This window comes from Oncorhynchus kisutch, linkage group LG14 (assembly GCF_002021735.2).
Source record: "Oncorhynchus kisutch isolate 150728-3 linkage group LG14, Okis_V2, whole genome shotgun sequence".
In the NCBI taxonomy this organism is placed as follows: Eukaryota; Metazoa; Chordata; class Actinopteri; order Salmoniformes; family Salmonidae; genus Oncorhynchus; species Oncorhynchus kisutch.
Window position 1 is genome coordinate 71,931,761 of NC_034187.2, and position 24,312 is coordinate 71,956,072.

The following is a 24,312-nucleotide window of genomic DNA, read 5'->3' on the forward strand; positions in this document are numbered from 1 at the left end:
TGGATTTTCCTCAGGTTTTCGCCTGCAATATCAGTTCTGTTATACTCACAGACAATATGTTGACAGTTTTGGAAACTTTAGAGTTTTCTATCCCAATCTGCCATTATATGCATATTCTAGCTTCTGGGCCTGAGAAATAGGCAGTTTCATTTGGGCACATTTTTCATCCAAACATCAAAATACTGCCCCCTACACTCAAGAAGATAACACCTAAACTGAAATCATAACAGACTGGCTCCCTACATCCTTGTTGGAGGGAATGCGGCCTATCAAGGGTGGATCACTCTCATACCTTTTGGACTTGCCCCGCAATCGAAACTTACTGGGGAGAAATAAGATCTATCATTGGAAAAATAATGGGATTTGACATAGAACAAACATTCATTTCTTTGTACTTGGCTGAAATACCTGATAATTTACACACAGCCTTTTTACTGGCTGCCAGTAGGCAATCACTAGGAAATGGCTACAAAAATACCCTCCCACAGTGACACAATGGATAGACATTGTAAAAGAAATACACCACATGGAGCGTATTACCTTTTGCTTTAAGAACACAAGAGGAGAGAGGTCAGGAATACTGGGAAAATGTGTTTCGTACTTGAAAAATGTCTTCTTCAAAGATGTCAATATAACTAATACGATGAAGGTGTAGTGGTCTGGGTGTAGTTGGTGCAGAGGAATCAGGCGCAGGACAGCAGGGATGTGTAACACATGTAACTGTACTCAAATATTCCAATAACATGTCGTAATACTGAGCCCACAATAACGGACCGAATATACATTAAAAAAATCACGCACAAAAACCATGGGGAAAACAGAGGGTTGAATAATGAACATGTAATTGGGGAATTGAAACCAGGTGTGTTAAACAAAGACAAAACAAATGGAAAATTAAAAGTGGATCAGCAATGGCTAGAAGCCCCCCCCTTGATGCACGGCCCCAGCTGCGTGCCGACACCGACCTCGGGGACGACCCGGAAGGTGAGGCGCAGGGCGATCCAGTGGAACTCCCACAGCAACGAAGGGTCCAAAACATCCTCCACCGACACCCAGCATCTCTCCTCAGGACCGTACCCCTCCCACTCTACGAGGTACTGTGTGGCTCGAAAGGCATACGCCGGGGCCCCCTCGATGTCCAGAGGGGGCGGAGGAACCTCCCGCACCTCAGACTCCTGGAGTGGACCAGCCACCACCAGCCTGAGGAGAGACACATGGAACAAGGGGTTAATACGGTAATCGGGGGCAAGCTGTAACCTGTAGCAAACCTCGTTCAGTCTCCTCAAGACTTTGAATGGCCCCACAAACCGCGGGCCCAGCTTCCGACAGGGCAGGCGGAGGGGCAGATTTCAGGTCGAGAGTCAGATCTGGTCACTGCGGTTGGCGCTCGCATTCTGACCCCTCACGGCCCGTTGCAGGTGCACATGAGCGGCGTCCCAGGTCTCCTCCGAGCACTTAAACCATTCGTCCAACGCAGGCGCCTCGATCTGGCTCTGATGCAAAGGTTAGTGTAGGAGTGGCGGAGCCGTGTGTAAACAGGGCCTCCACAGTCTGTAGGGCCGTAGGGAGACCAGGCAAAGGAAGGAGATGGCAGGACTTAGAGAACCGATCCACAACGACCAGAATCGTGGTGTTACCCTGTGAGCGAGGAAGATCCGTGATGAAGTCCACCGACAGGTGTGACCACGGCCGTTGTGGAATGGGTAAGGGCTGTAACTTCCCTCTGGGCAGGTGCCTAGGGGCCTTGCACTGGGCGCACACCGAGCAGGAGGAAACCTAAACCCTCACGTCCTTGGCCAAGGTGGACCACCAGTACTTCTTACTAAGACAGCGCACTGTCCGACCGATGCCAGGATGACCAGATGAGCGTGACGTGTGGGCCCGATAGATCAAACGGTCGCAGACAGAACGTACAGATGCCTAGCTGGACACTGGAGGGGAGTGGGCTCTGTACGTAACGCCCGCTTGATGTCCGCGTCCAGCTCCCACACCACCGGTGCCACCAGGCACGAGGCTGGAAGTATGGGAGTGTGATCTATGGACTGCTCCTCTGTGTCATACATCCCAGACAGTGCGTCTGCCTTAGCGTTCTGTGAACCTGGTCTCTAGGACTGGGTGAAAACAAAACTGGGAAAAACATGGCCCATCTTGCCTGGCGAGGGTTCAGTCTCCTCCCCGCCCGGATGTACTCCAGATTGTAGTGGTCAGTCCAGATGAGAAAAGGGTGTTTAGCACCCTCAAGCCAATGTCTCCACGCCTTGACAACAGCCGACAGCTCCCGGTCCCCCACATCATAGTTTCGCTCCGCCGTGCTGAGCTTCTTTGAAAAGAAAGCACACGGGCGGAGCTTTGGTGGCGTAGCCGAGCGCTGAGGGAGCACGGCTCCCATCCCAGCCTTGGACACGTCCACCTCCACTATGAACGTCAAAGAGGGATACGGATGAGCCAGCACGGGAGCCGAAGTAAACAGAGCCCTCCGGTGACCAAAAGCCCTGTCCACCTCAGCCGACCACTGCAGTCACACCGGTCCCCCCCTTCAGCAGTGAGGTAATGGGAGCCGTTACCTGACCAAAGCCCCGGATAAACCTCCGGTAGTAGTTGGCAAACCCTAGATACCGCTGCACTTACTTTACCGTGGTGGGAGTCTGCCAATTACGCACGGCTGAAACGCAGTCACTATCCATCTCCACCCCTGAAGTGGAAATGCGGTACCCTAGGAAGGAGACTGACTGTTGGAAGAACAGACATTTCTCAGCCTTGGCGTACAGGTCATGCTCCAACAGTCGACTAAGCACCCTGCGCACCAGGGACACATGCTCGGCGCGTATAGCTGAGTAAATCAGAATGTCGTCGATATACACCACTACACCCTGCCCATGCAGGTCCCATAAAATCTTGTCTACAAAGGCCTGGAGACTGATGGAGCATTCATCAACCCGTACGGCATGACGAGGTACTCCTAGTGCCCTGAGGTGGTACTAAATGCCCTCTTCCACTCGTCCCCCTCCCGGATACGCACCAGATTGTAAGCACTCCAGAGATCCAATTTTGTGAAGAAGCGCACCCCGTGCATTGACTCTATCGCACTGGCTATGAGAGGCAGCGGGTAGCTGTACCTCAGTGATTTGGTTGATACCTCGATAGTCAATACACGGGCACAGACCTCCATCCTTCTTCTTCACAAAAAATACACTTGAGGAGGCGGGTGAAGTAGAGGGCCGAATGTGCCCCTGGGATTGAGACACATTTTTCCATAGCCGCCGTCTCTTCCTGTGACAGAGGATACACGTGACTCCTGGGAAGTGCTGTGTCTACCAGGAGATTTATCGCACAATTCCCCCCCCCCCCCCCCCCCCCCCATCGATGGGGTGGCAATTGAGTCGCCCTGTTCTTACAGAAGGCGAGAGCCAGTTCGGCATATTCGGAGGGGATGCGCACGGTGGAGACATGGTCTGGACTTTCCATTGTAGTTGCTTGCACTGACGGAAACCCCTAAACACCTCCCCGAGAACTCTTGTGACCACCCCTTGGAGAATCAATAAGGAAAATACTAATTCTCTCCTTGTGACCCTCCTGCGTAACCATGCCCAGTGGAGCGGTGGCCTCCCTAAATAGCCATAACCCTAATGGTCTAGGGCGTGCACAGGGAAGGGCATATCCACAGTAACAATGGGGATCCCTAAACTATGGGCAAATGCTCTGTCAATAAAATTCCCAGCTGCGCCTGAATCTACGAGCACCTTATATTGGGAATACGGGGAAAACTCAGGAAATGTATAAACAAAAACATGTGAGCAACAGGGGGCTCCTAGTGAGCCTGGTGCTGACTCACCTGGGGTGACACGAGAATGCCCTGCCTGCTGCATCAACTCCAAGAGGAACCTCCCCAGCACCGACCAGCAGTGTGGCCTCTGCGGCCACAGATGGTACAGGGAACGGCCCCTCCTCCGGTCACCCTAAGTGTAGCTCCATGGGCGTCAGAGCGGTGGTGCTGGGGGATGGAACTGGCAGGCCCCGATCCAGACGTCCGCGGGTAGCCAGCAGGTTATCCAGCCGGATGGACAAGTCCACCAGCTGGTCAGATGTGAGAGGGGTGTCCCTGCAGGCCAACTCCTGACGGGCGTCCTCACGCAGACTGCACCGGTAGTGCTCGATCAGGGCCCTGACGTTCCATCCTGTGCTGGCGGCCAGGGTCCGGAAGCCCAAGGCGAACTCCTGTGCGCTCCTTGTCCCAGATGGAACAGACGTTCACCCGCCACTCTACCCTCAGGCGTGTGGTCGAAAACTGCCCGACAGCGGCGGGTGAACTCTGCGTAATGGTCCAACACCGCTTCTCCTTCCCCCCATACGGCTTTGGCCCACTCCAGGGCTTTTCCTGAGAGACAGGAGACGAGGGCGGACACGCTCTCACGTCCCGAAGGAGCCGGGTGGACAGTCGCCAGGTAGAGTTCCAGCTGGAGTAGGAACCCCTGGTATCTGGCTGCCGTCCCCTCATACTCCCTCGGGAGCGCGAGCCGAATCCCACTGGGACCGGGTGAAGGAATGGTGAACAGTGGTGCCTGTTGTAGTGGAGGCGCTGGAAGAACTTTTCTCTCCCCCATCGGTCCATCGTCTGCAGCACCCGATCCATGGCGGTGCCGAGACGTTGCAACATGGTCGCATGCTGCTGGACACGCTCCTCGACCGCCAAAGGGGGTTTGTGTGCTCCTGCTGACTCCATTTTTGTGGTGTGTGATTCTGTAGTCGTCTGGGTGTAGCTGGTGCAGACGAGTCAGGCGCAGGACAGCAGAGATGAGTAACACGAGTAACTTTACTCAAATATTCCAATAACATGTCCTAATACTGAGCCCACAATAACGGACCGAACATACATAAAACAATCACGCACAAAAACCATGGTTAAATAATGAACATGTAATTGGAGAATTGAAACCAGGTGTGTAAAACAAAGACAAAACAAATGGGAAATGAAAAGTGGATCGGCGATGGCTAGAAGGCCGGTGACGTCGACCGCAGAACGCCGCCCGAACAAGGAGAGGGACAGACTTCAGCGGAAGTCGTGACAGAAGGTATGACGTGCACTATAACTGCCAGATAATTTTTGTTCTTTTATTTTACTTTATTGGTACTTTCTTTGTGTTCCTACAATAAAAACAAAGTATATATTTTTTTAAAGTATTCCTACCCCTTGACTTATTCCACATTTTGTAGTGGTAGAGCCTGCATTCAAAATGTATTAAATTGATACACACTACCCCATAATGACAAAGTGAAAACATGTTTTTTTGAATTGTTTGCCAAATATATAAACGATTAAATGCAGAAATATCTCATTTACGTAAGTATTCACACCCATGAGTCAATACAAATTAGAATCCCCTTTGGAAGTGATTATAGCTGTGAGACTTTCTAGGTAAGTCTCGAAGAACTTTACTCACCTGGACATTATTCTTAAAAAATATACACTACCGTTCAAAAGTTTGGGGTCACTTAGAAATATCCTTGTTTTTGAAAGACGAGTATTTTTTTTTTTGTCCATTTAAAATAGGCGTACAGGGACCCATTATCAGCAACCATCACTCCTGTGTTCCAATGGCACGTTGTGTTAGCCTTAAAATGATAGACTTGGATTAGCTAACACAACGTGCCATTGGAACACAGGAGTGATGGTTGTTTGTAATGGGCCTCTGTATGCCTTTGTCGATATTCCATAGAAAATCTGCCGTTTCCAGCTACAATAGTCATTTACAACATTAACAATGTCTACACTGTATTTTTGATCAATTTTATATTTTAATAGACAAAATGTGCTTTTCTTTCAAAAACCAGTGACTTTTGAACGGTAGTGTGTGTTTGTATATAACTATGTCAAGTTGGTTGTTGGTCATTGCTAGACAGCCCAAAGTCTTGCCATAGATTTTCTAGTAGATTTTAAGTCAAAACGGTAACTGGGCCACTCAGGAACATTCAATGTTGTCTTGGTAAGCAACTCCAGTGTATATTTGGCCTTGTATTTTAGCTTATTGACCTGCTAAAATGTGTGTCAGTGTCTGTTGGAAAGTAGACTGAACCAGGTTTTCCTATAGGATTTTTACTGTGCTTGGATCAGGATGCATGTTTTGGAATATTTTATTCTGTACAATCACTCTCATTTAGGTTAGTATTGTGGAGTAACTACAATGTTGATCCATCCTCAGTTATCACAGGTATTAAACTCTAAACTGTTTTTAAGTTACAATTGGCTTCATGGTGAAATCCCTGAGCGCTTTCCTTCCTCTCCGGCAACTGAATTGATACACCATCCAAAGTGGATGGATGCCTCACACTTTGCATCAAATCCATAATTTGCAAATAAATTCATTAAAAATCCTACAATGTGATTTTCTGTTGAAGTGTAGCTATGATGAAAATTACAGGTCTCATCTTTTTAAGTTGGAGAACTTGCACAATTGGTGGCTGACTAAATACTTTTTTGCCCTACTGTATGCTATATTAAATAGATTTGTGACTTTATAAATTGTAGATGTTCCAAAGGCATGCATCAGCAGCTTATATGCGTGAAAGCCCCGAGATGGTAAACATGTTTATGTTAATTAACGGTCAATTACCGTGAGACCGGCAGTTAATTGCTGACAAAAGTTCATGACTGCCACAGCCCTAGGTTTGAATACTTTCTGAAGGCACTGTATATAACAACATGACTGACTCGAAGACACCAGCATGCAGTTTGGCTGCTGGTTTCAACCTAGAGGCAATCCGTTTTCCGATTTGGCCCAGCTGCCAGTTAAGACTCACTAATAGTAACCCTCACACTTTGCATCAAATCTAATTTTATTGGTCACATACACATGGTTAGAAGATGTTAATGTGAGTGTAACAAAATGCTTGTGCTTCTAGTTCCGACAATGCAGTAATATCTAACAAATTCACAACAACTACCTTATACACACCTGTGAGCAACATGGAAGCAGCTGGTCAGTGAAAGATCCGGGGTGAAGTGTCCCTTGCTACATATCTAGGATCAGCTTCCCCTGGCCGAATCCAAACCTTAACCATTAGTGGGGGGAATCCTAAACTGACCCAAGACCAGTGCCTATGGGCAATGTCACCCTAGTCCCTGTGTATGGGTACTGCCTGGCCAGTGAACAGACGCTCACTCGGTCCTACAGACTCCTGGGTTTGTCTGGAAAACGGCAGACTTTACAAAATTACGAATGAGACAGAGTTGCTCTAACTATGAAATACTGTAACACTGTAACCTCGCAGTCTGTCTTTGAGAAATGGGGGCAAGTCTGGGGGGAACCTCTCACAGCATGACACGTGGACCTCAGGGGAAGCTTTGTACTGTTGTGCCATCTGTTGACAAGCTCAGAGGGCAGAGATGGATGGATGCCTCTGTAATATTTATCATTGTCATTTAATAATGAGGAGTGTGTCTGCCTGTCCCATCTCTCAATTCAAGGGGCTTTATTGGCATGGGAAACATATTTTTGTATTGCCGAAGCAGGTGAAATGGATAATAAGCAAAAGTTCCAACAGAATAGAGGCATTCCATATGTCACATTATGGCAATATACAGTGTTGTAACAATTTGTGAATAGATAAGTACTATTGTTTTCAAGTTCTTTTGTGGATCTGTGTAATCTGAGGGATATATGTGTCTCTAATATGGTATACAGTGGGGCAAAAAAGTATTTAGTCAGCCACCAATTGTGCAAGTTCTCCCACTTAAAAAGATGAGGCCTGTAATTTTCATCATAGGTACACTTCAACTATGACAGACAAAATTAGAAGAAAAAAAATCCAGAAAATCACATTGTAGGATTTTTTATTTATTTATTTGCAAATGATGGTGGAAAATAAGTATTTGGTCACCTACAAACCAGCAGGATTTCTGGCTCTCACAGACCTGTAACTTCTTCTTTAAGAGGCTCCTCTGTCCTCCACTCGTTACCTGTATTAATGGCACCTGTTTGAACTTGTTATCAGTATAAAAGACACCTGTCCACAACCTCAAAACAGTCACACTCCAAACTCCACTATGGCCAAGACCAAAGAGCTGTCAAAGGACACCAGAAACAAAATTGTAGACCTGCACCAGGCTGGGAAGACTGAATCTGCAATAGGTAATCAGCTTGGATTGAAGAAATCAAATGTGGGAGCAATTATTAGGAAATGGAAGACATACAAGACCACTGATAATCTCCCTCGATATGGGGCTCCACGCAAGATCTTACCCCGTGGGGTCAAAATGATCACAAGAACGGTGAGCAAAAATCCCAGAACCACACGGGGGGACCTAGTGAATGACCTGCAGAGAGCTGGGACCAAAGTAACAAAGCCTACCATCAGTAACACACTACGCCGCCAGGGACTCAAATCCTGCAGTGCCAGACGTGTCCCCCTGCTTAAGCCAGTACATGCCCAGGTCCGTCTGAAGTTTTCTATAGAGCATTTGGATGATCCAGAAGAAGATTGGGAGAATGTCATATGGTCAGATGAAACCAAAATATAACTTTTTGGTAAAAACTCAACTCGTCGTGTTTGGAGGACAAAGAATGCTGAGTTGCATCCAAAGAACACCATACCTACTGTGAAGCATGGGGGTGGAAACATCATGCTTCTGGGCTGTTTTTCTGCAAAGGGACCAGGACAACTGATCCGTGTAAAGGAAAGAATGAATGGGGCCATGTATCGTGAGATTTTGAGTGAAAACCTCCTTCCATTAGCAAGGGCATTGAAGATGAAACGTGGCTGGGTCTTTCAGCATGACAATGATCCCAAACACACCGCCCGGGCAACAAAGGAGTGGCTTCGTAAGAAGCATTTCAAGGTCCTGGAGTGGCCTAGCCAGTCTCCAGATCTCAACCCCAGAGAAAATCTTTGGAGGGAGTAGAAAGTCCGTGTTGCCCAGCAACAGCCCCAAAACATCACTGCTCTAGAGGAGATCTGCATGGAGGAATGGGCCAAAATACCAGCGACAGTGTGTGAAAAGCTTGTGAAGACTTAGAGAACTTTTGACCTCTGTCATTGCCAACAAAGGGTATATAACAAAGTATTGAGAAACTTTTGTTATTGACCAAATACTTATTTTCCACCATAATTTGCAAATAAGTTCATTAAAAATCCTACAATGTGATTTTCTGGATATTTTTTTTCTTATTTTGTCTGTCATTGTTGAAGTGTACCTATGATGAAAATTACAGGCCTCATCTTTTTAAGTAGGAGAACTTGCACAATTTGGTGGCTGACTAAATACTTTTTTGCCCCACTGTATATATTTGGCAGGAGGTTAGGAAGTGCAGCTCAGTTTCCACCTCAGTTTATGGGAAGTGTGCACATAGCCTGTCTTCTCTTGAGAGCCATGTCTGCCTACAATGGCCTTTCTCAATAGCAAGGCTATGCTCACTGACTCTGTACATAGTCAAAGCTTTCCTTAATTTTGGGTCAGTCAGTGGTTAGGTATTCTGTCCCTGTGTATTCTCTGTTTATGGCCAAATAGCATTCTAGTTTGCCCTGTTTTTGCTTAATTCTTTCCAATGTGTCAAGTAATTATCTTTTTGTTCTCTCGTGATTCAGTTGGGTCTAATTGTGTTGCTGTCCTGGGACTCTGTGGGGTGTGTTTGTGAGCAGAGCCCCGGGACCAGCTTGCTTAGGGGACTCTTCTCCAGGTTAATCTCTCTGTAGGTGATGGCTTTGTTATGGAAGGTTTGGGAATCGCTTCCCTTTGTGGTTGTAGAATTTAACATATCTTTTCTGGAGTTTGATAATTAGCGCTGCTCTGCGTGCGTCATTTTTTTTTTTTTACGTGGTACACGGAGGGGATTTTTGCATAATACTGCATGCAGAGTCTCACTTTGGTGTTTGTCCCATTTTATTTGGTAAATTCTTGCTTGGTGAGCAGACCCCAGTCCTCACAGCCATAAAGGGCAATGGGTTCTGTAACTGATTCAAGTATTTTTAGCCAGATCCTAATTGGTATGTTGAATTTTATGTTTCTTTTGATGGCATAGAAGGCCTTTCTTGCCTTGTCTCTCAGATCGTACACAGCTCTGTGGAAGTTACCTGTGGCGGTGATGTTTAGGTCGAGGTATGTATCGTTTTTTGTGTGCTCTAGGACAACAGTGTCTAGATGGAATTTGTTTTTAAAACTGGAAATTACTGTCCCAGGTCCCAGGTCTGACAGAATCTGTGTAGAAGATCTAGGTGCTGCTTGGTTGGGGACAGAAGCATCAGTAGACATTTGACTTCAGGTTGTAGTAGGGTGAGGCCAGGTGCTGCAAACTGTTCTAGTGCCATTGCCAATTCATTGATATACATATTGAACAGAATTGTGCTTAAGCTGCATCCCTGTCTCACCCCACGGCCTTGTCGAAAGTAATGTTTTTTTTTGCCAATTTTAACTGCACACTTGTTGTTTTTGTGTACATAGATTTTATAATGTCATGTTTTTCCCCCAACACTACCCTCCATCAATTTGTATAGCACACACTCATGCCAAATTGCATGAGTCAAAAGCTTTTTGGAAATCAACAAAGCATGAGAAGAATGTGTCTGGTTTATGGCTCCCAGTTACTGACCCTTGGCGAACTCTGTCTGTGTGTCTATCGATGTGGCGATTCATCTGAATCTGCTCACAGATCATCTGCTGGCCATTCCAGTTTAGAACGAAGCCATAAAAACGGCTTCGGTTAGATTTTGTATCTCTTGTTGCCATGGTGATTTGGCGCACGGGAATACCCCCCCATCTGTTACATCCCTTCGTCTTTATTCAATTACAGCAACATCTGTGGAAGTTGGCTAATCCCTTACACACACACCACACACACTCGTGTCTACTTGGTGGGACCGACTGCAGCATGTAGATGGGTGGTGGGAGGTAAGTGGCATTTATCATGGATTTTATCATCTTCCACAGTTGCTACTCAAGCTGAGCGGACAGTCTTTGGGATGCGTCTCAAATGGCATTCTGTTCCCTATGCAGTGCACTACGTTTGACCGGGGCCCATAGTTCTGTGGTCAAAAGTAGTGCACCAAGTAGGGAATTGGGTGCCATTTGGGATACAACCGGTGCTTGGGCCAACACTGCAGCTGGACTGGAGAGCACCTCAAGGTATTTTCTTTTCTTATTTTGCTGAACTGGAATTGTCTCTTTCGCTGACTGTCACCATCGTTGGCCAGCCAAGCCCCCACCACATCTGCAGGCCACCTGCTGTGGAACTTTGTCACGGATTCTCAGATTCTGCCCTCCCCAGAGCGAGTGTCTACAAACAAAGAGTGACAGTGCTTTTGACGCCAGCAGCAGCACTGACCGCTCTAATAGTCTAGGACTGGTTGGCTGGCTGGCTGGGCTGGAGGCCTGTGTGTTGCTGATCTGGTGGTCTATTTGTCTGGGGGGGTAGAACTGAGATCTGTCTAACTGGTCTGTATGCATTTATGAATCCAGACCGACAGACAGTGTATATAGATTGAAGTACAGTGAACTTTATGAGGTGGAAGGAGCTGCAGTTGAAAAACAAGATAGCGGGGTCTGTCTTTAGACCTGAGAGGGAGGATGGTGAACAGACAAGAATAGTGGAAGGTGAGCCACCACTTGCTGTTGCTACATCATGTGATCTGATCCATTTCCTGTACAAACATGCCTAACAACCTCTATATATAGGGTTCTTTGGTAATCTGTTACTCAGAATATTCATAAGGCTACCCAGAGTCTGGCGTCTTGAGTTAAACAGCCTGCCATGTCAAACATGGGTCTATTGTTCCGTCTGAATTCACAGCATCATGACAAATGAATGCTATTTGATGACAACATAATGACATACCTGTTGCAATGAGAGGTCAGCTTGAAGCACAGCAGAGGCCTTGCTTTTTATGTTTATGCTCTTGCTCTCTCCTTTTCACTTGAGCTCTTGGTCTGTCTCTCTCTCTATTTCTCTCTTTCCCTCTGTCCTTGCCACACACATTAGTATGAGTTACATACAATTAGCCCAAAAAAAGCAACAATTATGGTGTTTTTTTTAGATTCTCTTTATGTTCATGTCCCAAAATAGACCCGATTTCAATCACATGAAACTGCTGTACCACAAGTGGAGGGTGTGAGTCCCCTGAGCAGTGTAGTGTAAGCTTTACTAGAGGAATGAATAACAGCCCTCTGCAAACCCCAATTAATGGTTTAGTCTGGCTGATGCAGAGGGATGAAAGGCCTATATTGCATCTCAAATGGACCTCTATTCCCTATCTAGTGCAATAATTTTAACCCGGGCCCATAGGTCTCTGGTCAATAGTAGTGCACTAGATAGGGAATAGGGTGCCATTTGGGACACAGGCACGTGTCGAGGGCCAACCCTCACAGCAGTCGGAGGGGGAGGCGGGCATTGTCTCCTCGCCAATGCAGATGCGGGCATTGGGAAGGCTGTGATTTAGGTCGATATGAGGGGAATGGACTAGGATATGTCTGAGCGAAGGTTTGTGCATGGCAAGGGGGGATATCCTGAGAGCATGGGCTTTGTAAAGGCAGGCGTATAGATATGGGGGGAGGGTAAAGCACGCATAATGCCAGTATGCAATAAGTGTCAGCTTCCTCACCAGTATACATTATCATTTCCCTGACCTAGCTAGGCCCCACACAGATTGAGCTATGGGCAGAGATGGATGGAGTGGAGGGGTGTTAATGGTACTAGCTGTTCAGTGAGCGTGATCTTCAGGGGGTGATGAATAACACAGTGGTCCTGATACTCCTGGCAGCAGGGATGGGGATACATGGGGAGCTCTGTGGGATTCAGAGGGGAAACTGTGCTTTGGTAAAATCCAGGCTTCGCTGGAGGTGGGTGGTGAGCTACAGCTGGGGGGCCAGGGAGGGGTAGGAGGACAGTTGGCAGGAAGAGAGGGTATCTGTGTGTATTCCTATTGGTTTGTGTGTGTTCCTATGGTTTGTGTGTTCCTATTAGTTTGTGTGTGTTTCCACAACCACTTTGCACATCCATGTGAGGGGAAAATCACAGTATCTTCTTTGTTCCCTTCTCCATGGTATCCACTGCTGGTCACAGAGTGGCTCTCTGCCTGGTATCCAGTGCTGGTTACTGAGAGAGCGAGGGATCTGCACTGTCATTCCTCCACCCAGTGTGTGTCCTCTGTGAAAGAGGTTAAGGGAGGCAGTGCAGTAATGCACAGTCATGTGTATAATGTTACTGCTACTGTGGAGGTATGTATTACTGTCTGTGATCATAGTCATCACGACTAACTATAATTGTAGTAGCCTGCCTCAGTTTTATTCTAAGACAATATCTGCATCCCAAATGGCACCCTATTCCCTCTATAGTGCACTACTTTTGACCAGGACCCACAGGGCAGGAGGACCCATAGGGCCCCTGGCCAAAAGTAGTGCACTATAAAGGGAATAGGGTTCCATTTGGCATGCAGGCAAAGGTTATTGTTAAGTGAATGTTCCATGCTCCATTTTAGATTTATGGACCAATGAGAGGAGGCATTTTGCTCAAGTGAAGATGTATAGTAGCTCTTGTGTCTCCTGGAGAGAAACTGCTGCTGTGTGAATCCTCCTGCATACCAAGGTACACCGTGAACTGAGGAGTCTTATGAGCTTTTTAGGGTGTGTTTGTGTGGTGAGGATGAATGTTACCTTCTCCGTTGCCTTGTCATGACAACTCCTGAGCACTAATAAATTTTTCTCAAGGCTGTGTAATAAACAGTGCTATAGCAAAGAGATTATTTTCTTGAGCAGTGTTCTTTGACTTACTTTCGAGATTACTAAACACTTCCAGGTCTCCCAAGGGTGTTGAGGCCGACAGTCTCTGACTGTATTTCTGAAGTATTTAAATTAGGACATGTAAAAATAGCAGCAAATCAATCCCAAATGTTCCCCGGTCAGGCTCTTTCTGGTCTCAGTCTAGGGTGACATGGTACAGTACATCTTCAGCACTGCCTGAGTGACAGACTGACTAGGCTCTTTCTGGTCTCAGTCTAGGGTGACATGGTACAGTACATCTTCAGCACTGCCTGAGTGACAGACTGACTAGGCTCTTTCTGGTCTCAGTCTAGGGTGACATGGTACAGTACATCTTCAGCACTGCCTGAGTGACAGACTGACTAGGCTCTTTCTGGTCTCAGTCTAGGGTGACATGGTACAGTACATCTTCAGCACTGCCTGAGTGACAGACTGACTAGGCTCTTTCTGGTCTCAGTCTAGGGTGACATGGTACAGTACATCTTCAGCACTGCCTGAGTGACAGACTGACTAGGCTCTTTCTGGTCTCAGTCTAGGGTGACATGGTACAGTACATCTTCAGCACTGCCTGAGTGACAGACTGACTAGGCTCTTTCTGGTCTCAGTCTAGGGTGACATGGTACAGTACATCTTCAGCACTGCCTGAGTGACAGACTGACTAGGCTCTTTCTGGTCTCAGTCTAGGGTGACATGGTACAGTACATCTTCAGCACTGCCTGAGTGACAGACTGACTAGGCTCTTTCTGGTCTCAGTCTAGGGTGACATGGTACAGTACATCTTCAGCACTGCCTGAGTGACAGACTGACTAGGCTCTTTCTGGTCTCAGTCTAGAGTGACAGACTGGCTACATGACTGACTAGCTGACTTGATTGACTAGCTGACTGACTGCCAGTGAGAGGCCCTAAAAAGAGGGCTTAAACTTCAAGTGTGCACACAAATCTCGTCATTAGACCCTGGTGTCTGTTATTTGGATTTTGATATGCATAAAACACCATTAAAGTTGGAGAGGGATTACTGCTGCTGAACTATGATATGACCTTTAGTCATTACATGGATGGACTCCCAGATAATAATTGTTGTAATGATAAGGCTTCGCTGCACGGTGCACTGTTGTTGCCGAGTGCCCTAGAGAACAAGACGAGTGTAGATTCGCAAGCATCATGGTTACAGCATTACTACAGGGAAAGCGGCTTGCTTATAGCTCCCGAGTGGTGCAGTGTTCAAAGGCACTGCATTTCAGTGCTAGAGGCGTCACTACAGACCCTGGTTCGATCCCGGGCTGTATCACAACCGGCCATGATTCGGAGTCCCATAGGGCGTCGCACAATTGGCTCAGCGTTGTCCGGGGGACTGTTTGGCCGGGGTAGGCGTCATTGTAAAATAAGAATTCGTTCTTAACGGGCTTTCCTAGTTAAATAAAAATAACCTAACCAGGTCAAACAAACCTGACCCATCTTACAGGCGCAACATTTTTATCTTCCTACAGCAGATCGCCGGAACCACATTTTACATTCATAAACCATGTTGTGGACTGTTATAAAACTACTCGCGTGTCGTTAACCATTTGTTTACACTTTTGTTCAGACATGTAACCTCATTAGCTAGTTGGCTTATAGAGCTGACCCCATTTTAGGTGAGTTGTTGGTTGATAGGCTGTTGGTCGCCCGAGATTTCTTTAGTTGAGCAGTAGCAAAGAAATGTAAGACGTCTGTCTGATTCACGCCTGTCTGAGTGGACTGATCCATTATGGAGGCTGTGGGGATGTCACAGTCCATCACTCTAAGACACGTGCTACTGAAATTGTATATGGTTAAGGACAATGGTGCAACACTAATAAAAATGATATTATTATATAACATGCTCTTTCTCCCACGTTTCATTGCGTTCCCTGTCTGCGGTTCGGAAACATATGTGCGCTGTTGAATTGGCACCTATTCTTAGACCATGCTGCTATGTGTATAAAGAAAAGTTAACCAGCATATTGGTGTTGAGAACAATGTGGTAGAGGCAGCAGCAGAATGAGGAGATGAGAAAACAGCCCTTGTCTTATTTTCTAAGGAAATTGATGAGAGAGGAAACCCCAACTTAATTAGGTCTATAATCAATAGCCTAACTGTTAAATGTGCCTGGCTTTATAAATCATCCATATACATATGCATTACCAAAAGTATGTGGACACCTGCTCGTCGAACATCTCATTCCAAAGTCATGGGCATTAATATGGAGTTGGTCCCCACTTTGCAGCAACAAAAGCCTTCACTCTGCGGGGACATGCTTCCATTCAGTCACGAGCATTAGTGAGGTCAGGCACTGATGTTGGGTGATTAGGCTTGGCTTGCACTCAGCGTTACAATTCATTGCAAAGGTGTTCGATGGGGTTGAGGTCAAGGCTCTGTGCAGGCCAGTCAAGTATTCCACACTGATCTCGACAAACCATTCCTTTATGGACCTCGGTTTTTGCATTGTTATGATGAAACAGGAAAGGGCCTTCTTCAAACTGTTGCCACAAAGTTGGAAGCACAGAATCGTCCAGAATGTCATTGTATGCTGTAGCATTAAGATTTCCCTTCACTGGAACCATGAAAAACAACCCCAGATCATTATTTCTCCTCCACCAAACTTTACAGTTGGCACTGTGCATTGGGGCAGGTAGCGTTCTCATGGCATCTGCCAAACACATATGAAATGTTATTGTTCACATACACATGGTTAGCAGATGGTAATGCGAGTGTAACGAAATGCTTCTGCTTCTAGTTCCGACATTACAATAATATCTAACAAGTAATTTAGCAATTTCTCAATACCTACCTAATACACACAAATCTAAAGGGGTGAATGAGAATATGTACACAGAAATATATGGATGAGAGATGGCCAAGCAGCATAGGCAAGGTGCTATAGATGGTATAAAATACAGTATGATATGGGTAGTGTAAGATATGTAAAATTATTGAAGTGGCATTGTTTAAAGCCACACTGTCAGTGTGGGTGGACCATTTCAGTTTGTACGCCGAGGAACTTTCTCGACCTTCTCCACTGCTGTCCCTTCGATGTGGATAGGGGGGTGCTCCCTCTGCTGTTTCCACGAATATCTTATTTTGTTTTGTTGAGTGAAGTTGTTTTCCTGACACCACACTGAGTGCCCTCAGCCTACAGGGAGGAGGTGTCTTCGTTGTTGGTAATCAAGCCCACTCAGTTGTGTCGTCTGCAAACTTGATGATTCTTTTGGAGCAGTGCATGGCCACGCAGTCGTGGGTGAACAGGGAGTACAGGAGGGGGCTGAGCACGCACCCTTGTGGGGCACCAGTGTTGAGGGTCAGCTAAGTGGAGATGTTTCCTACCTTCACCACCCGGTGGGTGGCCCGTCAGAAAGTCCAGGACCCAGTTACACAGGCGGGGTTGAGACCCAGGGCCTCCAGCTTGATGATGAGCTTGGAGGGTACTATGGTGTTGTTGAGCTGTACAGTCCAATGAACAGCATTCTTACATAGGTATTCCTCTTGACCAGATGGGAAAGGGCAGTGTGCAGTGTGATGGCGATTGCATCGTCTGTGGACCTGTTGGGGCGCTATGCAAACTGAAGTGGGTCTAGGGTGTCAGGTAAGGTAGAGGTGATAGGATCCTTGACTAGTCTCTTAAAGCACTTCATGATGACAGAAGTGAGTGCCATGGGAAGGTAGTCATTTAGTTCAGTTGTCTTTGCCTTCTTGGGTACAGGAACAATGGTGCACATCTTGAAGCATGTGGGGACAGCAGACTGGGATAGGGAGTGATTGAATAGGTCCGTAAACACACCAGCTAGCTGGTCTGTGCATGCTCTGAGGACGAGGTTAGATATGCCATTTGGGCCAGCAGCTTTGCGAGAGTTAACAAATGTAAATGTTTTACTCACGTTGGCATAGTCCTCGTTAGCGGGCCGTGACGGTGGCACTGTATTATCCTCAAAGTGGGCAAATAAGGTGTTTGGAGGCGTGACAACGGTGTCTGTGACGTGGCTGGTTTTCTTTTTGTAGTCCGTGATTTCCTGTAGACCCTGCCACATATGTCTCGTATTCGTCCGTCAGACTGCCAGATGGTGAGTCATCACACCAGAGAACGCATAGCAATGGCAGCAAGCTTTACACCACTCCAGCTGATGCTTGGCATTGTGCATGGTGCTCAGCCATGGAAACCCATTTCATGAAGCTCTCAATGAACAGTTCTTGTGCTGACGTTGCTTCCAGAGGCAGTTTGGAACTCTGTAGTGAGTGTTGCAACTGAGGACAGACAATTTCTTTCAGCACTCGGCTGTCGTATTTGTGAACTTGTGTAGTCTTCCACTTCGTGGCTGAGCCATTGTTGCTCCTAGACATTTCCACTTCACAATGATTGCACCTACAGTTGACCGGGGCAGCGCTAACAGCGCAAATCTTTGACGAACTGACTTGTTGGAAAGGTGGCATCCTATGACAGTGCCATGTTGAAAGTCACTGAGCTCTTCTGTAAGGTCCTACTACTGCAAATGTTAGTCTATGGAGATTTCATGGCTGTGTGCTCGATTTCATACAACGGTCAGGTGTGGCTGAAATAGCCGAATCCATGAATTTAAAGTGGTGTCCACATACTTTGGAGGACCAAAAAAGCCGATAACGATTAATCGGCCAATTAAATTAATATATATTATATATATTATATATATATATATATAATATATATATATATTTGTAATAATGACAATTACAACTACTGAATTAACACTTATTTTGACTTAATATAATACATCGATAAAATCAATTTCGCCTCAAATAAATAATGAAACATGTTCAATTTGGTTTAAATAATGCAAAAACAAAGTGTTGGAGAAGATGTGAAAGTGCAATATGTGCTATGTAAGAAAGCTAACGTTTCAGTTCCTTGCTCAGAACATGAGAACATATGAAAGCTGCTGGTTCCTTTTAACATGAGTCTTCAATATTCCCAGGTAGGAAGTTTTAGGTTGTAGTTTATTCTAGGACTATTTCCCTCTATACCATTTGTATTTCATTAACCTTTGACTATTGGATGTTCTTATAGGCACTTTAGTATTGTCAGTGTAACAGTATAGCCTCCGTCCCTCTCCTCGCGCCTCCCTGGGCTCGAACCAGCAACACAACGACAACAGACACCCTTGAAGCAGCATTACCCATGCAGAGCAAGGGAAACAACCACCCCAAGACTCAGAGCGAGTGAAGTTTGAAACGTTATTAGCGGCGCTAACTAGCCAGCCATTTCACTTCGGTCACACCAGCCTCATCTTGGGAGTTGATAGGTTTGAAGTCATAAACAGCGCAATGCTTGACGCACAACGAAGAGCTGCTGGCAAAACCCACGAAAGTGCTGTTTGAATGAATGTTTACGCGCCTGCTTCTGCCTACCACCGCTCAGTCAGATACTTAGATACTTGTATGCTCAGTCAGATTATATGCAACACAGGACACGCTAGATAATATCTAGTAATATCATCAACCAATCATCAATCATCAATGTGTAGTTAACTAGTGATTATGATTGATTGTTTTTTATAAGATAAGTTTAATGCTAGCTAGCAACTTACGCAAATGCAGTAAGCCAAGGTAACAGGTAGTCTCCTTGTGGAGTGCAATGAGAGAGAGGCAGGTCGTTATAGCGTTGGACTAGTTAACTGTAAGGTTGCAAGATTGAATCCCTGAGCTGACAATGTGAAAATGTGTCTTCCTGCCCCTGAACGAGGCAGTTAACCCACCGTACCTAGGCAGTCATTGAAAATAAGAATGTGTTCTTAACTGACTTGCCTAGTTAAATAAAGGTTAAATAAAGATTAAATAAAGGTGAAAAAATATATATATCGTCAAATCGCCGCCCAAAAATACCGATTTCCGATTGTTATGAAAACGGAAATCGGCCCTAATTAATCGGCCATTCCGATTAATCGGTCGACCTCTAATATGTAGTGTATATCTACAGAAATAAGACAGATCCTGCTTCTGTTGCCTGTTTTTGTTTGTTTAATTAATACTGATTCCAGCCTCTCTGGTATTATTAATAACTTTAGTGTTACACTTCTAAATTGTCTGAAATTCTATTTATAATAACAATAATAATTGTAATAATTATTAATATAATTGTTATTATAATAAGTAATGTCATTATCATCAGTAGGCTTAGTATAGCAGCCTTGTATAACCACCAATGAGCTGTAGGCCTAAGAGCGCATACTGTTTAGTCTTGTTTAGAGGGTGCCGAAGAGGATGGCTGACGGTCTACATGCCCGTAACCAATTATGCTATTTTGTTGTTTTTTTTGCTTTGTTTAACTTGTTTTTTATCTTATTTTGAACATAATGTTGCTGCTACTGTCTCTTATGACGAAAATAACTTCTGGACATCCGAACTGGGATAACAACAAACTGGAAGAAGCTTTTTCCTTTAACGAGAAAGATATACTGCTATCCCAGATCAGCCCAGATCCCTGTCATTTGCGTGAGGAAAAGAGGACTCTGATTGCGCTGCCTTTTGAGAATCCGTAGGCGAGAGAGAACTCCCATTGCCATCAATTCTGCTTGCTAAAATGCAGTCATTGGAAAATAAAATGGATGACCTACGATTATCCTACATTAAGAACTGTAATATCTTATAATTTAGTGAGTCGTGACTGAACGACGACAAAAATAATATAGAGCTGGAGGGATTTTCAATGCACCTGCAGAGCAGAGAAGCAATGTCTGGTAAGACAAGGGGTGGGAGTGTTTGTCTTTTGTCAATAACAGCTGGTGCGCGATGTCTAATATTAAAGAAGCCTCAAGGTATTTCTCGCCAGAGGTAGAGTACCTTATGATAAGCTATAGACCACATTATCTACCAAGAGTTCTCATCTATATTATTCGTAGCCGTCTATTTACCACCACAGACCGATGCCGGCACTAAGACCACACCCAACCAACTCTAGGCCATAAGCAAACAAGAAAATGCTCACCCAGAAGTGGCACTCTTAGTGGCCAGGGACTTTAATGCAGGCAAACTTAAATCAGTTTTATGACATTTTTACCACATGTAAAATTTGCAACCAGAGGGAGAAAAAAAAACTCTAGACCACCTTTACTCCACACACAGAGATGCATACAAAGCTCTCCCTTGCCCTCCATTTGTCATATCTGACCATAATTATATCCTCCTGATTCCTGCTTACAAGCAAAAACTAAAGCAGGAAGTACCAGTGACTCGCTCAATATGGACGTGGTCAGATGACGCGGATGCTACTCTACAAGACTGTTTTGACCTGCGCAGACTGGAATATGTTCCTGGATTCATCCAATGGCATTGAGGAGTACACCACCTCAGTCACTGGCTTCATCAATAAGTGCATCGATGACGTCGTCCCCACAGTGACCGTACGTACATATCCCAACCAGAAGTCATGGATAACAGGCAACATCCGCACCGAGCTAAAGGCTAGAGCTGCCGCTTTCAAGGAGTCGGACACTAATCCGGACGACTATAAGAAATCCTGCTATGCCCTCAGACGAACAATCATACAAGCAAAACGTCAATCCAGGATTAAGATTGAATCCTACGACACCAGCTCTGACGCTCGTCGGATGTGGCAGGGCTTGAAAACTATTACGGACTACAAAGGGAAACCCAGACAAGCTAAATGCCTTTTTATGCTCCGAGGCAAGCGACACTGAAACATGCACCTGCCGTTCTGGATGACTGTGTGATAACGCTCTCGGTAGCCAATGTGAGCAAGACCTTTTACAGGTCAACATTCACAAAGCCGTGGGGCCAGATGGATTACCAAGATTTGTACACAAAGCATGCGCGGACCAACTGGCAAATGTCTTCACTGAAATTTTCAACCTCTCCCTGAAAGTCTGTAATACGTAAATGTTTCAAGCAGACCACCATAGTCCCTGTGCCCAAGGAAGCGAAGGTAACCTGCCCAAATGATTACCACCCCGTAGCACTCACGTCATGGTCCAAACACACCAAGACAGTCGAAGAGGGTACGACAACACCTTTTCCCCCTCAGGAGACTGAAAAGATTTGGCATGGGTCCCCAGATCCTCAAAGTTATATAGCTGCACCATCGAGAGCATCCTAACTGGTTCCATCACCGCCTGGTATGGTGACTACTCGGCATCCGACCGTAAGGCGCTACAGAGGGTACTGTGTACGGCCCAGTACATCACTGGGGACAAGCTTCCTGCCATCAGGACCTATATACTAGACGGTGTCAGAAGAAAGACTCAAAAATTGTCAGACTCCAGTCACCCAAGTCATAGACTGTTTTCTCTGCTACCGCACGGCAAGCGATACCGTAGAGCCAAGTCTAGACCAAAAAGCTCCTTAACAGTTTCTAACCCCCAAGCCATAAGACTGCTGATCCATTGATCAAATGGCCTCCGGACTATTACATTGTCGTCCCCCCCCCACCCTCTCCATTTGTTTTGTACACGGCTGCTACTCTCTGTTTATTATCTATGCATAGTCACTTCACCCCTACCTGACTCGGTACCGGTACCCCCTGTATAGAGCCTCGTTACTTTTAATTATTTTTTACTTTAGTTTATTTGGTAAATATTTTCTTAAATCTTCTTAAGGGCTTGTAAGTAAGCATTAAGGTAAGGTCTACACTTGATGTATTCGGCGCATGTGACAAATAAAGTTTGATTTAATAGCGTAATTTACTTAAGCCTATATTTCAATACTTACAGGATATAGGCTACTGTATCAATCAATCATTCATTCGTTCATGTCATCACACATTTGTGATTTGAAATGCAATGAAGCATTTTAGTTTTTAAAATAACCAAGTGACCCATGAATAATTAGTGTAAACAATAGGTTACATAAACTTCCATTTTGGCAAATGCATGCGACTGTTTTTAGGCTTTGCTGTAATAAAGGCTTAGAATTGATTTAGTGTTTATATTGTTCTCTCTCTCTCTGTGCCGCTCTCTCTACTGGTTCCTACAACATAATAAAAACTCAGGACTCAGGCTTTGGGCTCTGGTCAAAAGTAGTACACTTTGTAGGGAATAGGGTGCCAGACTCACTGACTGTCTTCATACAAGGCTAGAGGCACATTTGGGTGTTGTTATAGAAGCAGTACCTGTGCTTTGATCCTTTTGTTAATTTATGGAGCTCATTCAATAAGGAACTGAGTGCTATAAAAAATAAAAATAACAGACTTTGGCTGACGTTAAACTCAGTAGCACATTGACTGGGGATATGCCTTTCACCTCTTGTTTTTTATTTACCTTTTTATTTAACCTTTAATTGTTAGCGCCCACACACATACTGTAGGAAAATACTTGATTGATGTAATTTTTTCACTGGCCCATATATGATCTTCTGCTTGCTGTTCATTGGCTTGGCTACACCCCACGAACAACCCTTTAAACATTACATTCTATATTCAACAGTTTCTTTTTAAATCCTCAAGGCCTGCCAAAAGCTCACTCTCAGTTTTGTAAAGTGTTTGAGTGCCCATATACACTTCTGGTTAGGTGCTGCATCAGTCATGTGCCCTTTGGGGCTGCATCAGTCATGTGCCCTTTGGGGCTGCATCAGTCATGTGCCCTTTGGGGCTGCATCAGTCATGTGCCCTTTGGGGCTGCATCAGTCATGTGCCCTTTGGGGCTGCATCAGTCATGTGCCCTTTGGGGCTGCATCAGTCATGTGCCCTTTGGGGCTGCATCAGTCATGTGCCCTTTGGGGCTGCATCAGTCATGTGCCCTTTGGGGCTGCATCAGTCATGTGTAATAATTAAAAATAGACTGAGCGTCAGTCCACAGTGGTTTTCTCTGCCTTCTGAAGGGTAATTTTAGCCATTTGGGGAAGTTGCATCTCGCACTTTGAAACTTCCGATTCAGGCCCTGTTCGAAAGCTATAACAATGAATCCTCCTTTCTTTCCATTCCTTGAACAAATCCCAGATCTGACATGGCTGGATTGGTGAAACCTATGTGATAGAACCATTGCTTATACCTAACTATTTGTGTTATTACTAGCGTCCTTTCCAGTGTACTTGTAGATGAAGCTGCCTCACGCTACAGAAACAGGAGATGGGCTCCAGCCCTACGAGTCGTTCTGACTCAGATAAGGTTCACTGACACTTAATGATTTATCAGTTATTAGGCATTACTTACAGGTATGGAAGGAAGGAAGGAAAGGGGTGTTAGTTGTTGTTGTTGGTGTAAGTATTTGAACAAGGCCCTAGTCAGTACAGGAGATATCTGACCTTGATGCTACAAGCTCTAGGGCTCCAATATCACTATACTGAGAGAATGGGTGGTATGAATAAACAGATTCATTATTTATGGGTAATGTAGTCTACTAGGCATACAGGAAGCCACAGAATACAGCAAACTAAACATAGCTGCCTATTGTCGTGTTACTACAGTGGGTTCAACCAGGACATTCAGTCCAATGGACTAGCCCCGGCATGCTCTTTGCTAGCACTGAGCTGTGTGTGCCAGATAAAGTGAATGCAGAGGCTGAGGCACCACTGTAGAGAGCGGGTAGTATTGATTTGCCCTACAGAGTTACATGCACCGATTACACAATAGACAA

At 45.5% G+C, this 24,312-nt stretch overlaps 1 protein-coding gene across 3 annotated transcripts in view; it reads left to right on the plus strand.

Annotated features, from left to right (window-relative positions):
- The window catches only part of LOC109903395 (engulfment and cell motility protein 1), a 197,993-nt gene that overhangs the window by 23,121 nt on the left and 150,560 nt on the right, over positions 1-24,312 (plus strand). The window contains exon 2 of one of the 3 annotated variants that reach the window (XM_031788888.1): positions 10,782-10,879. The exons of the other annotated variants lie outside the window; for them this stretch is intronic. The gene's annotated coding sequence lies outside the window, so the exon portion shown is untranslated. The remainder of the gene's footprint in view (positions 1-10,781; positions 10,880-24,312) is intronic. 3 annotated transcript variants of the gene reach the window in all.